The sequence below is a fragment of the Bubalus bubalis genome, chromosome 1 (genome assembly GCF_019923935.1).
Source record: "Bubalus bubalis isolate 160015118507 breed Murrah chromosome 1, NDDB_SH_1, whole genome shotgun sequence".
Lineage (NCBI taxonomy): Eukaryota > Metazoa > Chordata > Mammalia > Artiodactyla > Bovidae > Bubalus > Bubalus bubalis.
This window is the reverse complement of record NC_059157.1, coordinates 45587913-45609460: the sequence shown is the minus strand read 5'-3', so window position 1 is coordinate 45609460 and position 21548 is coordinate 45587913. Positions and strand designations below refer to the sequence as shown.

Genomic DNA, 21548 nt, shown 5'->3' with positions numbered 1-21548 from the left:
AAATAAACCAGACACAAAAGGACCAATATTGTTTGACTCCACTTTTATGAAGCTCTTAGAATAGGCAAATTCACAGAGAAAGAAAGTAAAATACAGGTTACGAAGAAATAGGGATGTTACTTAACCGGTAGAGTTTCAGCTTGAGTTTTAAAAACAGTTCTGCAGACGGATGTGGGGATGTTGCACAACAGTGTGAGTGTGCATCATGTCACTGAACTGTACACTTAAAAATGGTTAAATTTTAAAAAGCACGGGCAAGAAAAAAGAATGAAGTACTGATATATGCTACAACATAAACTTTGAACGTAGTATGCTGAGTGAAAGAAACCAGACACCGAAGCCATCTAGCATACGATTCCATTTACATGAAATATTCAAAATAGACAAATCCATACAGACAGAAAATAGCTGAGTGGTTTCTAGGGGCCAGGGAGCAGGGGGGGAGTGACTGACTGTAATGGGTGTGGACTTTATTTTGGGGTAATGGAAACGTTCTGAAATTAGACAGTGGTGCTGGCTTTACAGCCTGTGAATAGATGAAAATGCTGGGTGGGGTGGTGCATGAATCGTACCTTCATTTAAAAAAACAAATCAGGATCCCTTTTAAAAAATTATGCTTTGATTTCTTTAACTCTAGATGTATATAATGAACTTGAAATAGTCCATCTTTAAAGCATACAGTCAAAGCCTTCTTTCCTTTTAAGGGAGCATCTTTGCCCCAGAATACAGCAGTAGACAGAATATCCTACCTTGTGAGTTACTGAGATTCATTTTCCCGTATGTCTTAGTCCATTCCAGGTGCTATAACAGAACACTGGTGGGGGTGGGGGCTTATAAACAGCAGAAAATTCATTTCTCATAGTTCTAGAGGCTGGAAAGTCCAAGATCAAGGTGCTAGCAGACTCGGTGTCTGCTGGGAACCTGCTTTCTGGCTCAGAGACTCTCCATGTGTCTTCACATGACAAAAGGGCTAAAGGTCACTCTGTAGTCTCTTTAATAAAGGACACTAAACCCATTCATGAGGGCTTCCCTGGTGGCTCAGTGGTAAAGAATCCGCCTGCCAATCAGGAAACTCTGGTTCGCTCTCTGGGTCAGGAAGATCCCCTGGAGTAGGAAGTGGCAACCCACTCCAGTATTCTTGCCTGGGAAATCCCATTAACAGAGAAGCCTGGCGGGCTACAATCCATGGGGTGGCAAAGAGTCAGACACAACTGAGCGACTGAGCATGGATGCTCGCAATCCCATATGTGAATGCTCTCCCTCATGACCTAATCCTCTCAAAGGCCCCACCTACCTCCCTGGGTCATTACCACAGGGTTAGGGTTTCAGTTTCGGAATTAGGGGTGACATAAACATTCAATCCATCATAAAGCTCTGTATCTTACTGGTGTTGTTTGTCTGATTTAGTCACCACTTCTTTTCTGTGCTGGTCTACAAGCTCCAGTCTAAAGATATTTACTAACCTAAAGAAGGGAAAAAAAAGTCATGTACACAATGTTTCTGGAAGACTTTACATATCCTCTGGAGAAAGAAATGGCAACCCATTCCAGTATTCTTGCCTGGAAAACCCCATGGACAGAGGAGCCTGGCAGGTTACAATCGTGGGGTCGCAAAGAGTTGGACATGCCTGATCGACTTCACTTTACTTTTACTTTTACAAGAAAAGGGGCAATATTGATTTCCTTCAGACAGGAAAACTGTCTAAAGGGTTGAAGAGACTCTTACCTGGAGAGCGTTTTGTGTCTTTTGAATTTTTAATCATATGAATGTTTTTAATCATGTGAAGGTAATATCTATTCAAAATAATAATAAAATTTTATAAAATAAATTCACTAAAAATGGCAAAATGAGACATACCCGAAATTTAAAATCTAGCTAAGTTTTTCTCATATTGTATTTGTGTTTTTAAACTAACTTTGTTACCAACAACTTAAAAAAGAGACTTATAAAAAAAGCAAATAGATAAAATAAAAAGGGACATATTTAAAATGACTATCTTTGCATTTTCATTCTACTTACTATGAATGTGAATCCCTAAATTAATATAACCAGGGCTAATGTTCAGGCAGAATTCATTGGTATGGCTGAGCAGCCTCTGCCGATTTTGATTGGTTGATAGCATTGCCAGTTGTTAAACATTTTTAAGATCACCCTGGATAAAATTGAAGGTCTTCAAACTTTTAAAAAGATCTTGTTAATTCTTTTCTTTTACCATAACTAATAGAAGCATATATTTCAAAGGTCACTGATATTTGCAAAGATCACTAATTATCTCTCTACTCCAATCAGCCAAACTATAGGGTCAGGCATGGTTTTACCATGCTCCTTGTTGTGCATTGCTTGATGCTGTCAGGCATCTAATAAATATTTTCTAAATGAATAAATGGTACTCACTGGTTTTTCTCTTTTGCCCAACAACAAACTTATTCCATAAATTCACTAGATTATATGGTAATCTTTACACCTCCATGAAAGCCACAGGAATTAAGTTTGAAGGGGATATTTCCAGTTTATTTTTATTCAGTTTTCTCTCTCCAGTTTGGGTTTAGGCTTTATTTGTCTGTGTGTTTTATGAACAGCATAACAGATTGATAGCATAAGGAATGCATTTTCAATAAAAAAAAAGAAAGGAGAGAAGTAAGTAAGCATACAGGTTTTTTTTTGTTTTTAATTTTCCTTTATTTATGGCTGTGCTGAGTCTTCCTCGCTGCACAGGCTTTTCTATAGTTGTGGTGTGCAAGCTTCCCATTGCCAGGGCTTCTCTTGTTGCAGAGACTGGGCTCTAGAGCCTTCTCATTTAAGTTGTGGTGCATGGGATCAACACAGGCTCAGTAGTTGTGGCACACGGGCTTAGTTGCTCCACTGCATGTAGGATCTTCCCAGATCAGGGATCAAACCCATGTTACCTGCGTTGGCAGGTAGATTCTTTACCACTGAGCCACCAGGGAAGCCCAAGGATACTGATTTTTAAACTTAGCATTACTTGGGATTTTCATTGTACGAGTCAAGTATTGGCTTTAAAGCTCAATCTCATATTAGAAGTAAAGTCACTTTTAAAAACAATCTGGATAGTAAAGGGCAAGATGTAATGTGAAACCTATTCAATGATAGACAATCCAAAAAGTATTTTATATTTAGCCATGTGTGCATGCTCAGTCGTGTCTGACTCTTTTGCGACCCCATGAACTATAGCCCGCCAAGTTTCTCTGTGCATGGGATTTTCCAAGCAAGAATATTGGCGTGGGTTGCCATTTCCTTCTCCAGGGGATCTTCCCAACCCAGGGATCAAACCCAGGTCTCCTGCATTGCAGACAGATTCTTTACCAGCTGAGCCACCAGTAAAGCCCAGGATAATATAACCAAAAAGCAAAAAAAAAAAAAAAAATAAATAAAATAACAGCCTCTTCCTTCATCTTGACCTCACTGCCTGAGAACTTTCCTCTCCTTGCCATTTGGTGTGCGATGAGTGGCGCTGATGCCCTAGCAATGGTCCTCACATCTTGAAAGTGCAGCAAGAATCCTTGTAACAACTACTCTGAAAATGGGATTTTCACAATCCTATTGTCAAGAAATCCGGAAAGGCATTAAAAGTAACTATAAAATATAATTATGATATGATATAAGATAGTATTGTTGCTGTTTAGTAACTAAGTCATGTCTGAGTCTTTTGCGACCCTGTGGACTGTAAACCCACCAGGCTCCTCTGTCCATGTGATTTCCCAAGCAAGAATACTGGAGCCAGTTGCCATTTCCTTCTTCAAGGGATCTTCCTGACCCAGGGATTGACCCCCTGTCTCCTGCTTGGCAGACGTATTCTTTTCCACTGAGTCACCCGTGATGGTCATAGCATATAAGATAGTGTAGCATAAAATAATGTAGCACAATGTCGTATACTAATTACATGGTATTAATATTAAAAAGGAACTAACTGTAAAATGAGGTATCATACATGGTACTAGGATAAGAAAACGGTCTTAGCTGCTCCCCTACCTCACACATTAGATCCCTGGCTGTGATGGTATGGCTCTTTTTTCTTGAAGAGCTGAAGCAAGAGATGTGGGACAGATATATATACTACTATATATATATAATAGATTTGAAAAAAAAAAAAAAACAAACCCAGGAACCTACTGTATAGCACAAGGAACTATATCCAATATCTTATTATAACCTACAGTGGAAAAGAATCTAAAACAGAATATGTGTGTGTGTGTGTGTGTGTGTATACATATATAAATCAATATGCTAGATACCTAAAAGATTGTAAAATAACAATGCTTCAATTTAGAAATTTTTTTAAAAAAGAGAAAGATACTGGGCGATTACCAAATTCATGTACAGTTAATTCTTCCATGGATTATCTACTTTTTGGATTATTCCCAGCACCTTTTAAATTCCAAGGGTTTTCCCCCAGCTGTTAAGCATTCTTCTCAGTCATCTACCCACCTTCAACTGGTAGAAGTTCAAGGAATGCAAATTTGTTTTCTATTAGACTAAATAAACACAATTAGAAAGGAGAAACCCCCAAGGCAAGAACACCTATCAAAGCCAAATATAAATTATCTTTGACTGTTATAATCAGGGAAATAAATGAGAAACCAATGTAATTATCTTTTTAATCTCTAGAGGAAAAGGTTTGAATGTTTTCTTTTATAGATTTCTTCAGCGCTTTATAATCCTAATGTTCTTTTATATTCATTCTAAATCACTGTTCTTCAATCTGAGCCTGTTCTCTTCTTCTGGGCATCCGTGACAATAATTGAGCTGACCTCAATCCTTGCAAATGTGCTTCCTGTCCTTGTTAATGTACAAACATGGTAACTTTATGCTTTGTAATTTAATTATTATATATGTAATGATTTACCCCTCATGCTTATTATTTTTAACATCACTATGATATTTTCTAACAGGGGTCCCCAACCTCTGGGCCACAGACCCATTGGTACCTCTCATCAGATCAGCAGTGGCATCACATTAGAAATAAAGTGCACAATAAATGTAATGCTGTAGTTTTTCCAGTAGTCATGTATGGATGCGAGAGTTGAATCATAAAGAAGGCTGAGTGATGAAGAATTGATGCTTTTGAACTGTGGTGTTGGAGAAGACTCTTGAGAGTCCCTTGAACTGCAAGGAGATCAAACCAGTCAATCCTAAAGGAAGTCAGTCCTGATCGTTCATTGGAAGGACTGATGCTGACGCTGAAACTCCGTACTTGGGCCACCGGATGTGAAGAGCCGACTCATTAGAAAAGACTGATGCTGGGAAAGATTAAAGGCAGGAGGAGAAGGGGACGACAGAGGACCAGAGGGTAGGAAAACATCACTGACCCAATGGAGGTGAGTGTGAGCCAGCTCCAGCAGATGGCGAAGGACAGGGAAGTCTGGCATGCTGCAGCCCATGGAGTTGCAGAGTCAGACATGACTGAGTGACTGAACTACAATAAAATGCAATGTGCTTGAATCACCCTGAAGCCATCCCTCCCTGCCTGTTCCCCCTGTCCGTGGAAAAATTCTCTTCTATGAAACTGGTCCCTAGTGCCAAAAAGTTTGGGGACCACTGTTTATAACATTAGCTACCATGAGTTCAAAGAGTCATACACTCTTTCAGGAATTTTATACATATTTTCATTTCTTTAATCTTCCCAGTAACTCTAAATTTTGATATAATTATTCAATGTGTAAAGGAAGGAATTAAGAGATTCTTAGTGAGACTCTGAATGGCCTCACTCCCAAAGCCCCCATGCATCCTTAATGCTGTATTTTCTCTTATCATGTTGCTGAGCTGATTCACTATTGTGAGGCATTTGGGGTTATTTCTGATTTACTGTAGTGATAATTATATCCCATAAACATTTCTTCCCTCATCATCCTGGGTCCCCACATAGCTCAGTTTCTACAGAGTAGCTCGTAGCACTGCCCAAAGTAATTTTAAAGATGAATACCAATTTTCATGTTGTCTCTCAAAGAAAAATCACAGGGGATCCAATTCAGAACTCATAACACTACTTACCAGATCCCCTTTCTTCACTCCCCAGTTCTCTCACACTGTATAACTGCTGGAAGGGCAGTTACAGTCTGAACCGCCACAAACTGCCTACACGCCAAAACCCTGCAGCTCTCCTATCTCCATATGCCCCCCACTGGCTCCTTGTTTTAGAGATCACCGCAGCATCGTGGGCTGGTCCTTCCCCCAGCCCTCACCACTCTGGTCTGGCTTCTCTATCATTCTAATAACCCATCCCCAAAGGAAAGAAGTCTCATATTACGTTAGTTAGAAATATGGACTGTGCAGAAACAGGCGGAGAGGAAATCTGGGAACATTCATACATGAATACATTTTATTCACTTATTTGTAAATTAAGGTTTCTGATGTTTTTTTTTTTCTTTTTATTTCATTTGAGAGTCCCCCCTCCCCCTTGAATGATAGTGTCCAAAGTGAGATTGATGAGCGCTGAAAAGATCTTGTAACAGTGAATAGTTTTTGTTTTATTTAAAAATCTTTGGTTTGGCTGCACTGGGTCTTTGTTGCAACACAGGCTTTCTCTAGTTGTGGCATGTGGGCTCTTAGTTCCCTGAGCAGGTTATCAACCCTAGTCCCTTGCATTGGAAGGCAGATTCTTTTTATTTATTTGTTTATGGCTGAGCTGCGTCTTCGTTGCTGTGTGCGGGCTTTCCCTAGTTGTCGTGAGCATGGGACCACTCCTCCCTACTTGAAGGACGCAGTCTTCCTACTGCAGTGGCTTCTCTGGTTGCAGAGCACAGGCTCTAGGGTGCTTGGGCTTCAGGGGCTGTGGCATGTGGGCTCAGTAGTTGTGGCTCTCAGGCTTACTTGCCTTGCAGCAGGTGGAATCATCCCAGACCAGGGATGGAACCCATGTGCACTGCACTGGCAGATTCTTAACCACTGGACTTCCAAGGAAGTCCCACAGTGAATGGTTTTAATCGAGAAGTACTCCAACTAATGAAAAAAAAGTAGATCCTATGATTACAAAGAAGTTGACTTGTCATAAGGCTTAAAATACATTTTTACTTTATATGCCTTTTTTTTTTTTTTTTTAAAGGGCCTCCCTGGCGGCTCAGATGGTAAAAGCGTCTGCCTGTAATGTGGGAAACCCAGGTTCGATTCCTGGGTCGGGAAGATCCCCTGGAGAAGGAAATGGCAATCCACCCCAGCACTCTTGCCTGGAAAATCCCATGGACAGAGAAGCCTGATAGGCTACAGTCCATGGGGTCGCAAAGAGTTGGAAATGCCTTTACTTGCACTTTCATGCCTTTTTAGGTGGTCAATGTATTTTATGATTAAAACTAAAGTATTATAAAATTCTGATTACTTTATACTAACTAGCAAATATCTATTGGTGAAATGCAATAGTGTATAAAATACAAGTAGCCCCAAACTTTCCTGTTTTCTCTCCTCTAATGGACTAAAGAAGAAAAACAGAGGTTTAGACTCTGATAACAGCTCCTTCCGCTGCTAGCTGTTCCCATAAGAACCTTTCTTTTGATTTTGGCCAGCTCTCACACTCTCATCTTTGATTAGTCACTAATCTTGGGACTGGTTTGGGGTCATCACTGGGGAAAATTGTGAAGTAACCCAAGCGTTTGTTTGGTATGCCCCAGATTGCTTTGGCATGTACTTCCTGTCTCTGGCACTCTTTTTTTTTTCCAGGTCCTCCTATCAACTTTTCCTTTCCAACCATATCAATCATTTACATATTAGTAGGACTTTAACTCGGAGAAGGCAATGGCACCCCACTCCAGTACTCTTGCCTGGAAAATCCCATGGGCTGAGGAGCCTGGTAAGCTGCAGTGCATGGGGTCGCTAAGAGTCAGACACAACTGAGCGACTTCACTTTCTTTTTTCACCTTCATGCATTGGAGAAGGAAATGGCAACCCACTCCAGTGTTCTTGCCTGGAGAATCCAAGGGACGGGGGAGCCTGGTGGGCAGCCGTCTATGGGGTCGCACAGAGTCGGACACGACTGAAGCGACTTAGCAGCAGCAGCAGCAGGACTTTAACTGGAGCTTCCCAGGTGGTGCTAGTGGTAAAGAATCCACCTGCCAATGCAGGAGACCCAAAAGACACAAGTTCGATCCCTGGGTCGGGAAGAGCCCTTGGAATAGGAAATGGCACCTCATCCCAGTATTCTTGCCTGGAAAATTCCATGGACAGAGGAGCCTAGCAGGCTCAGCAAAGAGTCAGACAAGAGTGAGTGACTGAGAACACACACACACACAGGACTTTAACCCTATATACTCCCCCTTCTCAGAGATATTTGCTTGTATTGCCTTATCTCTAATTGTGAATGCAAAGGTTTGTTTCTGGTCCTGGAGTTTTAATCACTAATGAGCTGATGTAAACTATGGGGGAAGACTGACTGCCCGGGTGTCTTCTCTTAAGGTTGTACAGACAGTCTGTGGCTTAAGATGCTTTGGCTTAGCAACTTTTTGGCTTTACAGTGATGCAAAAGTGATAGACATTCAGTGGACACCATAGTTAAAATTTTGTATTTGGGTTTTTTTGGGAGGGGTGGCTAGCCATGTGCAGTAGGATACTTATTTATGGTTCTGGGCAGCCAGTGAGCCACAGCTCCCAGTCAGCCACTCAGTCACAAGAGTACAGGCCAAATACACTTAAAACCATCAGTACCCAGACAGCCATTCTGGTTTCACATTCAGTGTGCTTGTATATATGCTAAGTTGTGTCAGTCATGTCCAACTCTGTGCAACCCCATGGCCTGTAGCCCCCCAGGCTCCTCTGTCTATGGAACTCTCCAGGCAAGAATACTGGAGTGGGTTGCCATTCCCTTCTCCAGGTGTAGTAGTCAATAAATTACATGAACTAGTCAACGCTTTCTTCTAAAATAGGCTTTGTGGTAGATGATTTTGCCCAACTATAGGCTCATGTGAGGGCTTCCCTGGTGGCTCAGTGATAAAGAATACTTCTGTCAATGCAGGAGACTCAGGTTTGATTCCTGGGTCAGGAAGATCCCATGGAGGAGGGCAAGGCAACCCACTCCAGTATTCTTGCCTGGAGAATCCCATGGACACAGGAGCCTGCTGAGCTACAGTCTATGGGGTCGCAAAACAGCTGGACATGACTGAGCGACTAAACAACAGCAAGGAGCATCAGGGTTCATGTAAGCGTTCTGAGCACGTTAAGGTAGACTGGGCTAAGCTAGGATGTTTGGTACGTTAAGTGTATTATGTGCATTTTTAATTTATGATACTTTCAACTTAGGATGGATTAATTGGGATATAGCCCCATCAGAAGTTAAAGATCTACATTTTACAAGTCTGTATATATTATCAGTTTACGACTATGACCAGCTCCCAAATTTTTCTGTAACTCCAAGTTTTGAGGTCAAGTGCATGTCTATGTCAACACTGGCCTTGCTTGGGCTCACACACACACATGTGAGAAAGAACAGGTAGGTGGCAAAACATGGGGTGTACTTGTTAGGGAAAGAAATGCATGCAATTCGTTAAGAATAAGTTACTAAACTCACTTTCTATGCAGTTCTTTATCTCTTTCATAATGCGTCTCTGGTGTCAGACTAAACCTGGAGCTTTTTTTTTTTTTTTTTTTTTGCTTTGCTTTTTTTTTCCTCCAGTTTGACAAATGGATGGACACTCAGAGGAGAAGAATCCTGACAGTCCTGTTAGAACGCTGCTCCCTGTCACAGCAAAAGTTCTGCTGTTGAAAGCTTCAGGAGAAAATTCCAGCAGAAGCTCTGGATTTTACGACCAAGCTCCCAAAGGTGTTATCTTTATACATCTTTTCTTTCCTGGACCCCCAAAGCCTTTGTCTCTGTGCACAGGCACAGATAAAGAAGCAGGGTTCAGTGTTTTGTAAAGACAGCCTAGAAAACACTGAACCTTGAGGGAAAAAGGAAAGCACGCATACAAAACCGAGCACCGACAAGACGCTCACCGCGTTTCGTTTGCACGGTTTGGATTGGCCCCAGCTCTTTGTGTCTGGCTGTGCACTTAGTGCTCAAAGGGGAGAAAAAGTAAGCCATCGCTAAGTGTCCGTAAAATAGTATTAGCCAGTTGGGGAAATATATACACATGTATATAATGGTTCATCATCAGAATAGCCTTATATTGCACAGCAGAGGACCATAGTAAAACTTAAGAGTGTAGAGTGCAGGCCATTCATAAATAGAAAAGCATGAAATAAGGTGCTAATGTGATAAATACAGAAGCATGTGAGACTAAAGGAGTTCAGAGTGGGCAAATGTGCTCACAGGTTGGAAAAGCATCTGACCATTATTTTCTTACAAATAATTTCACGGTGTATTCAAGTATATTTTTTAAGACATAAAATTGATAGTCATTTTGTTGATTTCTTTTCATAGTCTAGAAAGACCAGAAATTCCCTGTTACTGTGCATTCACAGGGTAACTTTAGTTTTTAAAATTAAGAAAATGAAAAAAAAATTAAGAAAATGAATGCAGTAAGATAGATGACGTATTTAATAATTGGTGCTGGGACAATTGGGCAGTATCTGGAAAAAAATTCTAGAAGGATAAAAGATTGATATGAAATTATGGAAAACCATTCCCTACTCAAAGGAGGGAATTCCCTGGTCCAGTGGTTAAGTCTCTGCTCTTTCACTGCTGAGGGCAGAAGTTCAATCCCTGTTTGGGGAACTAAGATCCTGTAAGCCACCAGGCATGACTAAAGGGGGAAAAAAATGTAATTAAAGGAAATCTAGGGAAGGAAGACTTTGTGAGTAATCTATAATATTCAGAGCCTCAAAAGAAAATGTATAACTTAAAATCTTTCTTTATTTATTTTATATATTTTGTATATATATTATATATGCTTTATAAAGAAAGCAAGATTTTAAGTTGTGATTATAAAAGTTAAAATTTTCTCCATCGAGAAGAAAACTGTAAATAAATACAGACAGTAAACAGGAGGGAGCTCCCTGGGAGTGGTTAGGACTCAGTGCTTTCACTGATGAGGGCTCAGGTTCAGCCCCTGGCCGGGAGACTATGAACCCACAAGCTGCTGCAGTGTGGCCCCCCAAAATTAAAATAAACTGGGGGAAAACATATTGCCAGCAAAGGGGTAATTTTCTTATTTTTTAAAGAACGACTATAAATCTACATTAAGAAGAAAAAAAAAGAGCAAAGCCTAGCAGAAAAATGAGCAAAGGAGGCGAACAAATAGTTCACAGAAAGAAAAGCAGATGTTTCTAAAATAGATAAAATGCTTAGCCTCATTTTCATGCCATCGTTTGTGACTCAGATGGATTGAGTTTCTTTTTTTCTTTTTTTTTTTTAATGATAACATTTTATATTGTTAGGGGTGTGGGGAAACAAGCACCTTCATATGTTGCACCTTCATAGATAAATTGATGCAAACACCAAGGAGAGCAATTTGGTAGTACCCAATTTTTAAATAAAGATTCCTGGACATTCCCTGGCGATCCAGTGGCTTTCACTACCAAGGGTGTGAGTTTGATCCCTGGTCAGGGAACTGAGATCCTGCAAGCCATGAGACATGGCTAAAAACTTTAAAAATCTTTTTAATTAAAAAAAAAAAAACAAGATTACCTTTGGCCAGTAGTTCCACTTCTTGGAATTTGTCTGATGGGTATACTTCAACACATGCAAAATGTATGTCTATATAAGAATATTGCATCATTGTTTGTGGTAGCAAAAGGTTGGAAACAATGGAAATGTCTGCTAATAGCAGACTGGCTGCAACTATCTCCTCAATATATCATCAATAAAACAACAAAGGTGCAGAATTATCCTACCACTTTGGAAGAATAAAAGAATGCATCCATATTTCTTGCTCTTCTGGAATGGCACACAAGAAGCCAGTAACAATGGTTACATTCACAGAGGGAAATGAGTGGCTACATGACAAGGATGAGAGAGGCTTTTTTTTTTTTTACTTTTTTTACAGTGTGCCCCTTGGTATCTGTGATTTTAGTATTGATGTACACATATTATTCTAAAACTGAAACAATTTGTTTTTTAAAAAAACATAGTGTTTTAAATGCCCAGTAATAGAGTATCATTCTGCCATATAAAGAATTATTAGGCAGTCATTAGAAAACATGTTTTGCAAGAACAGAGATGCTTATTATATGTAAAATGAAGAAAGCATGATTTTAAATTGCATGCAGTTTCCCAACTTTGCTTTCATATATACCTGAAAAACAGAAAGGAAAATAACTCTACCAGCTTGTTGATAATGTTTGGTCATCTCTGATTGACAGGGTTCTGGGTATTGTTTTTCTTCAGGTTTCTCAGAATTTTCCATGTTTTTCACAATGAGAATGTTATCATTCCAGGGAGATGTGATACGAAATAGATAATCTTATCATCTATGTGTACCATATGTCAATCTTGGTAGATTTCAACATTTTATTTTATTTCCCAGAACTGACTGTGAGGCAATTGTTCTTTAGCTAGATTTAAAGTAAACAATAAAGTCATTGCACCAAGATGAGCTTTGAGCTGTTTAAAAATGTGGTGGCGGTTGTCTTACAGTTTTGAAAGAGCTTCCCCACCCTCAACTTTCCTCATTCCTGTTTAGTTTTAAACAAACAAAAAGCAGCAAAAATCAAAAACAAAGCAAAATTTTATCTATCCCCAGTGCGGGGGCGGTGGGAACCCCAACTTAACTACCCAGGTCTAAACCCGATCTAAGTCAAAAGAGGAAAAGGATGAGAGTTGAGAAAAACTTTCTCCCCATCCCCTCCCTCCCAAACCCCACATCTTGATTGAATTAACTAACCATATGAGGTTTAAGGGCAGTGCAGTTTCATTCTGGGTTGCACAAAGTGGTTGTGATCTCTGTTTCTGCCTGCAGTGTTGTATAAGATCCTCTAAGCCTTTTCCTCCATCTAGATCCTGAACCTACTGTTTCTCCTATTTGTGCCCCACTTCTGCTTCCCTCTCCCCTACATGTCTTATCTTCAGCCCATAAAATAATCCTGGACATAACACACGGGCCACCTGATGCAAAGAGCTGACTCATCTGAAAAGACCCTGATGTTGGGAAAGATTGAAGGCAAGAGGAGAAGGGGACAACAGAGGATGAGATGGTTGGATGGCATCACCAACTCAATGGACGTGAGTTTGGGTAACTTTGAAACTCCGTACACAATGGATGGAAGGAGGGAGGAAGACAGACAGATAGATAAACAGATGGATGGGTAGTGAGTTCCATTACAGAGTGTTCTGCTCCTTTTGGGGGCACTCAAACATTATTTATTATTGAGTTAACCTTGAAAAAGAGGCCAGTTTTCCAAAGATGGAATGAATGTGAAGACTAGCTACCATCTCTGCAATTCATGTTAAGAGATATGGAATGCCTAGTCTGAACTTTATCTATGGACTTGATTCTAGTTTCTACTAAGACTTATTTAAAACCTGGAATAAATTATTTTAAAAACTACTACACATAATAGGGTCACCTCCACCATTTGCTGGATATGTAGGATTGACCATAATGCTATGAAAATGGAATGTACAGAATACTTTTTAAAAAATGTATTAATTTGGCTGCACCAGGTGTCAGTTGCAGCACGTGGAATCCAGTTCCCTAACTAGGGATCAAACCCTGGCCCCCTGCACTGAAAGCATAGAATCTTAGCCACTAGACCACCAGGGAAGTCCCCAGGACAAATACTTAATGCTTCATTGAATCTTAAAGGCTATTTAGGACACATCAATATAGTATTAGTCATTGTGTTCCCTTTATATATTGAGTTAAATCATAAGCATGGAGGGAAAACAGAAGCATATCATGAAAAAAATAAGCAATGTGCCAACTGGAGTTTCTGTAGCCTTCATACAACGTTCATATGCAGACTCCCAGAGATCCTTCAGTTCAATTCAGTTCAGTCACTCAGTAGTGTCTGACTCTTTGTGACCCCATGAATCGCAGCACACCAGGCCTCCCTGTCCATCACCAACTCCCGGAATTTACCCAAACTCGCGTCCATTGAGTTGGTGATGCCATCCAACCATCTCATCCTCTGTTGTCCCCTTCTCCTCCTGCCTTCATTCTTTCCCAACATCAGGGTCTTTTCAAATGAGTCAGCTCTTTGCATCAGGTGGCCAAAGTAATGGAGTTTCAGCTTCAACATCTGTCCCTCCAATAAACACCCAGGACTGATCTCCTTTAGGATGGACTGGTTGCATCTCCTTGCTGTCCAAGGCACTTTTAAGAGTCTTCTCGAACACCACAGTTCAAAAGCATCAATTCTTTGGCGCTCAGCTTTCTTTATAGTCCAACTCTCACATCCATACATGACTACTGGAAAAACCATAGCCTTGGCTAGATGGACCTTTGTTGGCAAAGTAACGTCTCTTCTTTTTAATATGCTGTCTAAGTTGGTCATAACTTTCCTTCGAAGGAGTAAGCACCTTTTAATTTCATGGCTTCAATCATCATCCGCAGTGATTTTGGAGCCCAGAAAAATAGTCAGCCACTGTTTCTCCATCTATTTTGCCATGAAGTGATGGGACCGGATGCCATGATCTTAGTTTTCTGAATGTTGAGCTTTAAGCCAACTTTTTCACTCTCCTCTTTCATCAAGAGGCTCTTTAGTTCTTCTTGACTTTCTGCCATAAGGGTGGTGTCACCTGCATATCTGAGGTTATTGATATTTCTCCCAGCAATCTTGATTCCAGCTTGTGCTTTCTCCAGCCCAGCATTTCTCATGATGTACTCTGCATATAAGTTAATAAGCTGGGTGACAATATACAGCCTTGATGTACTCCTTTTCCTATTTGGAACCAGTCTGTTTTTCCATGTCCAGTTCTAACTGTTGCTTCCTGACCTGCATACAGGTTTCTCAAGAGGCAGGTCAGGTGGTCTGGTATTCCCATCTCTTTCAGAATTTTCCACAGTTTGTTGTGATCCACACAGTCAAAGGCTTTGGCATAGCCAGAGATCTTTAGGAAGTTCCAAAGTCTTATCTGAAGCTTAGTTTCCCCATTTGCAAGGGAAGAATATTAATTATACTACCCTTCAGGTTGTGACGAGGATGGTTAATAGGTGCTCGATAAATATTAGTTGACTTGGATTCTGTCTGAATTAACATTAAAGAAAAGAAAAGAAAAAGGGGTACCCAAAGCCAGTGCTCTGTGAGAACCTGGAGGGATGGGATGGGGAGGGAGGTGGAAGTGGTGTTCAGGTTGGAGGCGACACATGTATACCTATGGCCAATGTATGGCAAAACCATCATAATGTTGTAATTATCCTCCAATTAAAAAAAAAAAAATCTTCCTGCCTTGTTAGGAAGCACTTCAGGTAAGAGGTAACTTGGTTGTGATTTGGAAAAAAGGACCAAAAAGAAACTACTTGTGAATTCCAGGCCTGGTTTATCAAGTTAAAATTATGTTTGCTCTGATTCATTCATGAACGAATCCATGAATCCACTTCCCCAGTGGCTCAGTGGTAAAGAACCTGCCTGCAGTGCAGAGAAGTGGATTCGATCCCTGGGTCAGGAAGATCCCTTGGAGGAGGGCATGGCAACCCACTCCAGAAAAAAAATAAAGAAGTTCTCTCAGTACCAGGGTGACGGCTCAAAACCTAGAGAAAGTGGACATGTAAGCTGAATAGTTTTTTAACATTGTTTCTCCAGGTGAGCTGGCATTGGAAGAATTTAACTGAACTGGATCAGCTCTGGATGCTAAAATGTTTACGGTTTAACTGGTATATCAATGTCTCCCCAACTCCCTATGAGCAGGGTGTATGGAAGAAGCATTATATTCAAATGGTGAAAGAACTCCATGTTACCAAGCCCAAGGTAAATTTGGGAAAAGAAGAATTACTAACATCAGCTACTTAAGAATTCTAGAACTAAGTTGGAGAAGGCCATTGTTTCAAAAGAAATATACCATGACTTCAAAATTCCCTTGTTCTAAGAACTTAACAGCTCTTTTCAAGATATCCATGTTAGTTGAAAGTAATCTGACACTCACAAACCACAGTTCCACCAGGTTATGACTTGGAGCTCCTCATTCTCTCCAGATTCCTGGATTTCTGTGTCTCTGATGCCTACAGTACACAATTCTGACACTGGGATTCTGTGGGTAATGTGCAGTATTTATTACCTATGGGTCATCAAATTTTACTTAACTAATTCAAATTTTCTGTGATTCTCCCAGGCAAATTGAAGTTTATGTTTCTATCATTAATAAAGAAAAGTTTGCAAAACATTAGTAACTAGGAAATGGCATAATGGGCATATTAAAGTTCTTTTCACTTTAGAAACTAGCAATGTAAAGTCCTTACATAGAATTGTAAACAGTAAACAGTATGAGCATAAATTTTTTCTAGTGGTTTTCTATGCATTGCAACCAATGTTTATGTTCATTCTTATAGTCAGAGTTAATTAGATAACTTATGGGAAATTTGTATGAGCTTTTTCTTTATGGCATGATCTATATACATGCAGAGTTGTGCATCGTTTTGTATAATAGAAGAGTTCCTGAAAATTATGTGTAAATTACAATTTTAAAATTATTTTTAAAACCACAGGGATTTTTTTTTTATAGAAAAGCTGCAGTGAGTCCTTTTTGAATTGGAGAATCCTTTTGAAATATGAATAGTTGGCTCTTAACATGCTGATTTACGTTTCATTTTATTGTGTTTACTTGAAGTAGAAACCCTCTACATTTAATAGAGTAATAAAGTGCATAATTAATATTGTTATAATTACAATGATAAAAGCAGTCTTTCTGATTTCAATGATGGCTGTTCTTCGTGAGAATTTCTTTTAAAAAGAAAAATGTAAAGTGCAGTGGTGGAAGAGTTATTTTAAAAATTACAATAGCTATGACTCCTTTTATCACAAGGTTTCCCTTAACTCTCCTTCAACGTCACTCATAGCCAGGGAAAGGCTTCAATAGCTGACGCGTGGGCTGTTCTGGGACAGAGGAGAGAAAAGTGATCCACCAGGTTGTAGAATGAAAAAAGGTTTTGAGTATTGTATGTAATACTGATTTTAATACTTGGTCTTCAACAATAACTCTTTTTCCAGAAACCATTTATGGACTTCCCTGGTGGCTCAGATGGTAAGGAATCCACCTGCAATGCAGGAGATGCAGGTTTGATCCCTGGGTTGGGAGGATCCCCTGGAGAAGAGAAAGGCCACCCACTCCAGTATTCTTGCCTGGAGAATCCCCATGGTTGGAGGAGGTTGGTGGGCTACAGTCTGCAGGATCATAAAGAGTCGGACATGACTGAGCAACTAACACACACATATTTTAAGACGATGAATAGTTCTGATACAAGAAAATTGCCACATTGTTGCTTAGTATTTCATTTCTTTAGGGAGTAGTTTGTTATAGTAAATTTCAGTTTTTCTATTAAAGAAAAAATTGGCAAATTAAACCTGGTAAGATATAAAAAAGGAATAATACATGATGACCAAGTGGGATGTATCCAAGGAGAGTAAGGTTGGCATAATATTAAAAAAAATCAGTCCATGTAATTCACAGAATAAAAGAGAAAAGATGTCTGGTTATTTCAATATATGCAAACAAAAGCATTTAAAATTTTTTCATCATTTGCCATTTAAAAAAGTCTCAAATGGCTTTGGGTAAAGGGAACAAAGTTTTTGTTTACTTAACAGAAAAGTCATCAGTTTTCATTATTATCTATTCTGCTAATGGGTCAAATATTTTGTACTTTTCAGAATTAATGTTTATGTATATAGTTACGAGCATTCATGCCTAAATTTTCTCCCCTGAAAATGCTTTTTTATTATCATGTATTCTTTATTACCAGTGGTGTTAAACAAGACCTCTTCCAGCAAAAATAGATTTCATTCAATATAAACTCAGAAAAATGAAATGAATGCCCATCTTATTTTATTTATTTTATTTTTTTGGCCACTCCGTGTGACTTGGGCTCTTAGTTCCCTGACCAGGGATTGAACTCCTGCTCTCGGCAGTGAAAGTGTGGAGTCCTCACCACTGGACCACCAGGGAATTCCTTGAATGTCCATTTTAAGTGAGATCCGCACTGTGCTGTGCTTAGTTGCTCAGTCGTGTCCAACTCTTTTCAGCCCCATGGCCTGTAGCTCACCAGGCTCCTCTGTCCATGGGGATTCTCCAGGCAAGAGTACTGGAGTGGGTTGTCAGGATTCACACAAAACACTGAACACTAATCTTGTAATGAGCCATCGATTATATAAAAGTAAAATGTCTTCTTACTCTACTACTTACAATCACCCACTAAATCAGTAAATATGTATTAAATACTGTTATGTGCTAGCTGCTAAGGGTACAATGGTCTTAACCCCACTTTCTGGGAGCCTAGTCTATGGCCCAGGACACAAACAGCTAGTTACCACACTGAATACGAAGTACTATCCTGTAAGAGAAATATGCACAAAGAAAGAGCAGTTGAAACAAGGATAAGAAACTAACTGATTCTGCTTGGAGGAACTTGGGGAATTTTTAAATTTTCACAAACAATTTAAGCAAATCAATTTACTGAGCAAAGCTTCCCTAATCTCTTAAAGAAAAAAAAAAATTAAACCTTTAATGGCTTCTCAACGTAGCAGTATCTCTTCCCTTAGGCTACAACCGCATAAAAACCCTTACGAATTTTATATACAAAAGAACAAGACTTTCATTTTGGGCAATTAAAAAATAGACTTTCCAAAAAAAAAAAAAAAAAAGATTTTCATTTCCCAATTCTTTAGGAATGGCTGAAGTTTTGATAATTGATAAAATCTATAGTTTACCCCTACATAATGGAAATTGTTTCTGTGTTTTAGATAGGTAGAACAGGGTACTGTTTTTAAGAACGTATATTGTTATGAACAAACTAACTGCAGTTGTGGAATAGCTGTATAATGATATGGTAGGAGAGGTGGCGACACAGGATAGAGAAGCTCACTGTGTGGCCTGAAGCTGGAGAGTCCCGGATTCAAATTCTGACCCTGGGTCTTACTGCTTATGTCTTCACAGTAGTGGTGGAAAAATTTATCAGTTTATCCTACCTTCAGTTTTCTCTTCTGTAAAATGGAAGCAGTTACAATTACCTTTTAAAGTTATTATGAAGGTTGAATAAAGTAATGTAGGAACGGGACTTTCCTGGTGGTCCAGTGGTTAAGACTCTGTGCTTCCAATGTAAGCGGTGCAGGTTCGATCCCTGGTAGGGGGAACTAAGATCCCACATGCCTCACTGTATAACCCCCCTCAAAAAATAATAAGGTAGGAGTACTTCCTGAGACAGTGCCTGGCACATACAAGTACCTCTGGGTTGGTGGCTGCTATAATCACTGCCACCATTATCAGTGCCATCATGGTGATGATGATAATGATTCTTTTAAAGGATTTATTTATTTATTCATTTTTGGTTACAAAGGGTCTTCGTTACTGCCCTTGGGCATTCTGTAGTTGCAGTGAACAGGGGCTACTCTTTACCTTCCGTGCTCAGGATTCTTATTGCGATGGCTTCTCTTGTTGCAGAGCACAGACTCCAGAGCTCTGGCTCAGCGGTTGTGGCACACGGGCATACGGAATCTTCCTGGACCAGGGATTGACCCAGTGTCCCCTGCATTGGCAGGCACATTCTTAATCACTAGACCACCAGGGAAGTCCATGTTCTTTGTTTTACTTTTGTTATTATTATAGTGTTTTGAGAACAGAAATAATTTTCTCCTTCTGCTGCTGCTGCTGCTGCTAAGTCTCTTCAGTCGTGTCTGACTCTGTGCGACCCCATAGACAGCAGCCCACCAGGCTCCCCTGTCCCTGGGATTCTCCAGGCAAGAACACTGGAGTGGGTTGCCATTGCCTTCTCTGACAAACTAGGAGCACAATCGGACATTTCTCTGGCTTAAAAAACAAAACAAAAATCAAAGGCTAAACAGAAACCCTCTCTCTGGGTTTTTGACATTTACCATCTGTCACCCTCTAGCAGGGCTTGCTTAAGTTAAAACAGTCATAAATTAAAGACTTCAAAAGTTGTGCTCATTCAAGCTGAAAGGGAAACCAGGGCAAAGTAAACACGGATGGAACACCATTAAGCTACGAGTAGGTGAAGTGTGTGATTATATGGACCTACTTGTGCGTGTTATTTGCTCAGTCATGTCTGACTCTTTGCGACCCTGTGGACTGTAGCCTGCCAGGCTTCTCTGTCCATGGAATTCTCCAGGCAAGAATACTGGAGTGGGTTGCCATTTCCTCCTCCAGGGGATCTTCTGACCCAGGGATCGAACCTGGGTCTCCTGCATTGCAGGTGGGTTCTTTACCATCTGAGCCACCAGGGAAGCATACTTGTGTGGTTTCTGTAAATATGCTAATTAGAATCACTATTTCTGCTTAATTATGATAAGGAGCATTAAGGCATAATTAAACCCTCCAAAAGTGAGCTGGGATGTTTGACTCAACATTGGTGTCTATGATATGCGTGCATGCTCAGTCTTGTCTGACTCTTTGCAACCCCATGGACTGTAGCCTGCCAGGCTCCTCCTTTCCATGGAATTTTCCAGGCAAGAATACTGCAGTGGGTTGCCATGTCCTACTCCAGGTGATCTTTCAGACCCAGGGATCGAACCCGAGTCTACTGCATCTCCTGCCTTGGCAGGCAGAGTCTACCACTCTGCCACTGGGGGAGCCTTGTGGCTGTTCAGGCCGCAGACTGCAGGTGGCTAAGGCCCCCTCCCTCCACTGCGCCAGTTTGCCCCCCACCCCCCACCCCCCGCCCACCACACTCCTACATGAGGCAAGGTGATTGTGAAAATGAAATACTAGCTATGGGGCCTGAGAGGAGAGGAACTGGGTTTTGAGGAAATTCATTTAGGGGACATAAAGAAAGTAAGGAGTAAATAAAATCTGACAATAAAATGGATAATGAAGGACCTACTGTACAGCACAGGGAACTCTGCTTAATGTTATGTGGAGGCTGGATGGGAGAGGGGTTTGGGGGAGAATGGACACATGAATACGTATGTCCGAGTCCCTTTGCTGTCCACCTGAAGCCATCACAACATTGTGAATTGGCTGTGCTCCAGTGTAAAACAGAAAGCTGAAAATGAAACAGAAATGACAAGTGCAGCTGTGGAGAGAGTGTGGTAGACACGGCCCAGGTGTGATTAAAGTGGAGAAAATTGCAGATTCATTAGATAGAAAGTTCTTGCATCATTTAGACAGGTTTATCTAGGAAGATTCAGGAGGAACTAGAGAAACAGGGGAGCAGGAAAAACTTAGGGGAGCGCCTTACAGAGCCAGGATGAGAAGGACAGATCACCAGCGCCCAGGGAGGACCTGAGGCCTGAACACTGGTGTGCACCCTGCTCCTCAAAGTGGGAAGAGGCATGTGATGCTAGGGGAGGTTAAAGCTTTGTGAGATGGGGCAGTTAGAAGACAAACAGTGTGGGTGTGAAGGACAAAGAACATTCCTTTGAATATCCCCAAACTTTTTGGCACCAGGGACCAGTTTTTTTTTTTTTTTTTTTAATTTTTAAACTTTAACAAATTGTTAGTTTTGCCAAATATCAAAATGAATCCGCCACAGGTATACATGTGCTCCCCATCCTGAACCCTCCTCCCT

The 21548-nt window shown here is 40.4% G+C and overlaps 1 protein-coding gene and 1 pseudogene across 1 annotated transcript in view; both read left to right on the top strand.

Moving 5' to 3' along the window:
* Positions 1 to 19320, top strand: part of LOC102395906 — a 29575-nt pseudogene extending 10255 nt beyond the window's left edge.
* LOC123465559 (liprin-alpha-1-like) overlaps positions 1 to 21548 on the top strand; it is a gene marked incomplete in the record, with an annotated part of 992590 nt that overhangs the window by 218578 nt on the left and 752464 nt on the right.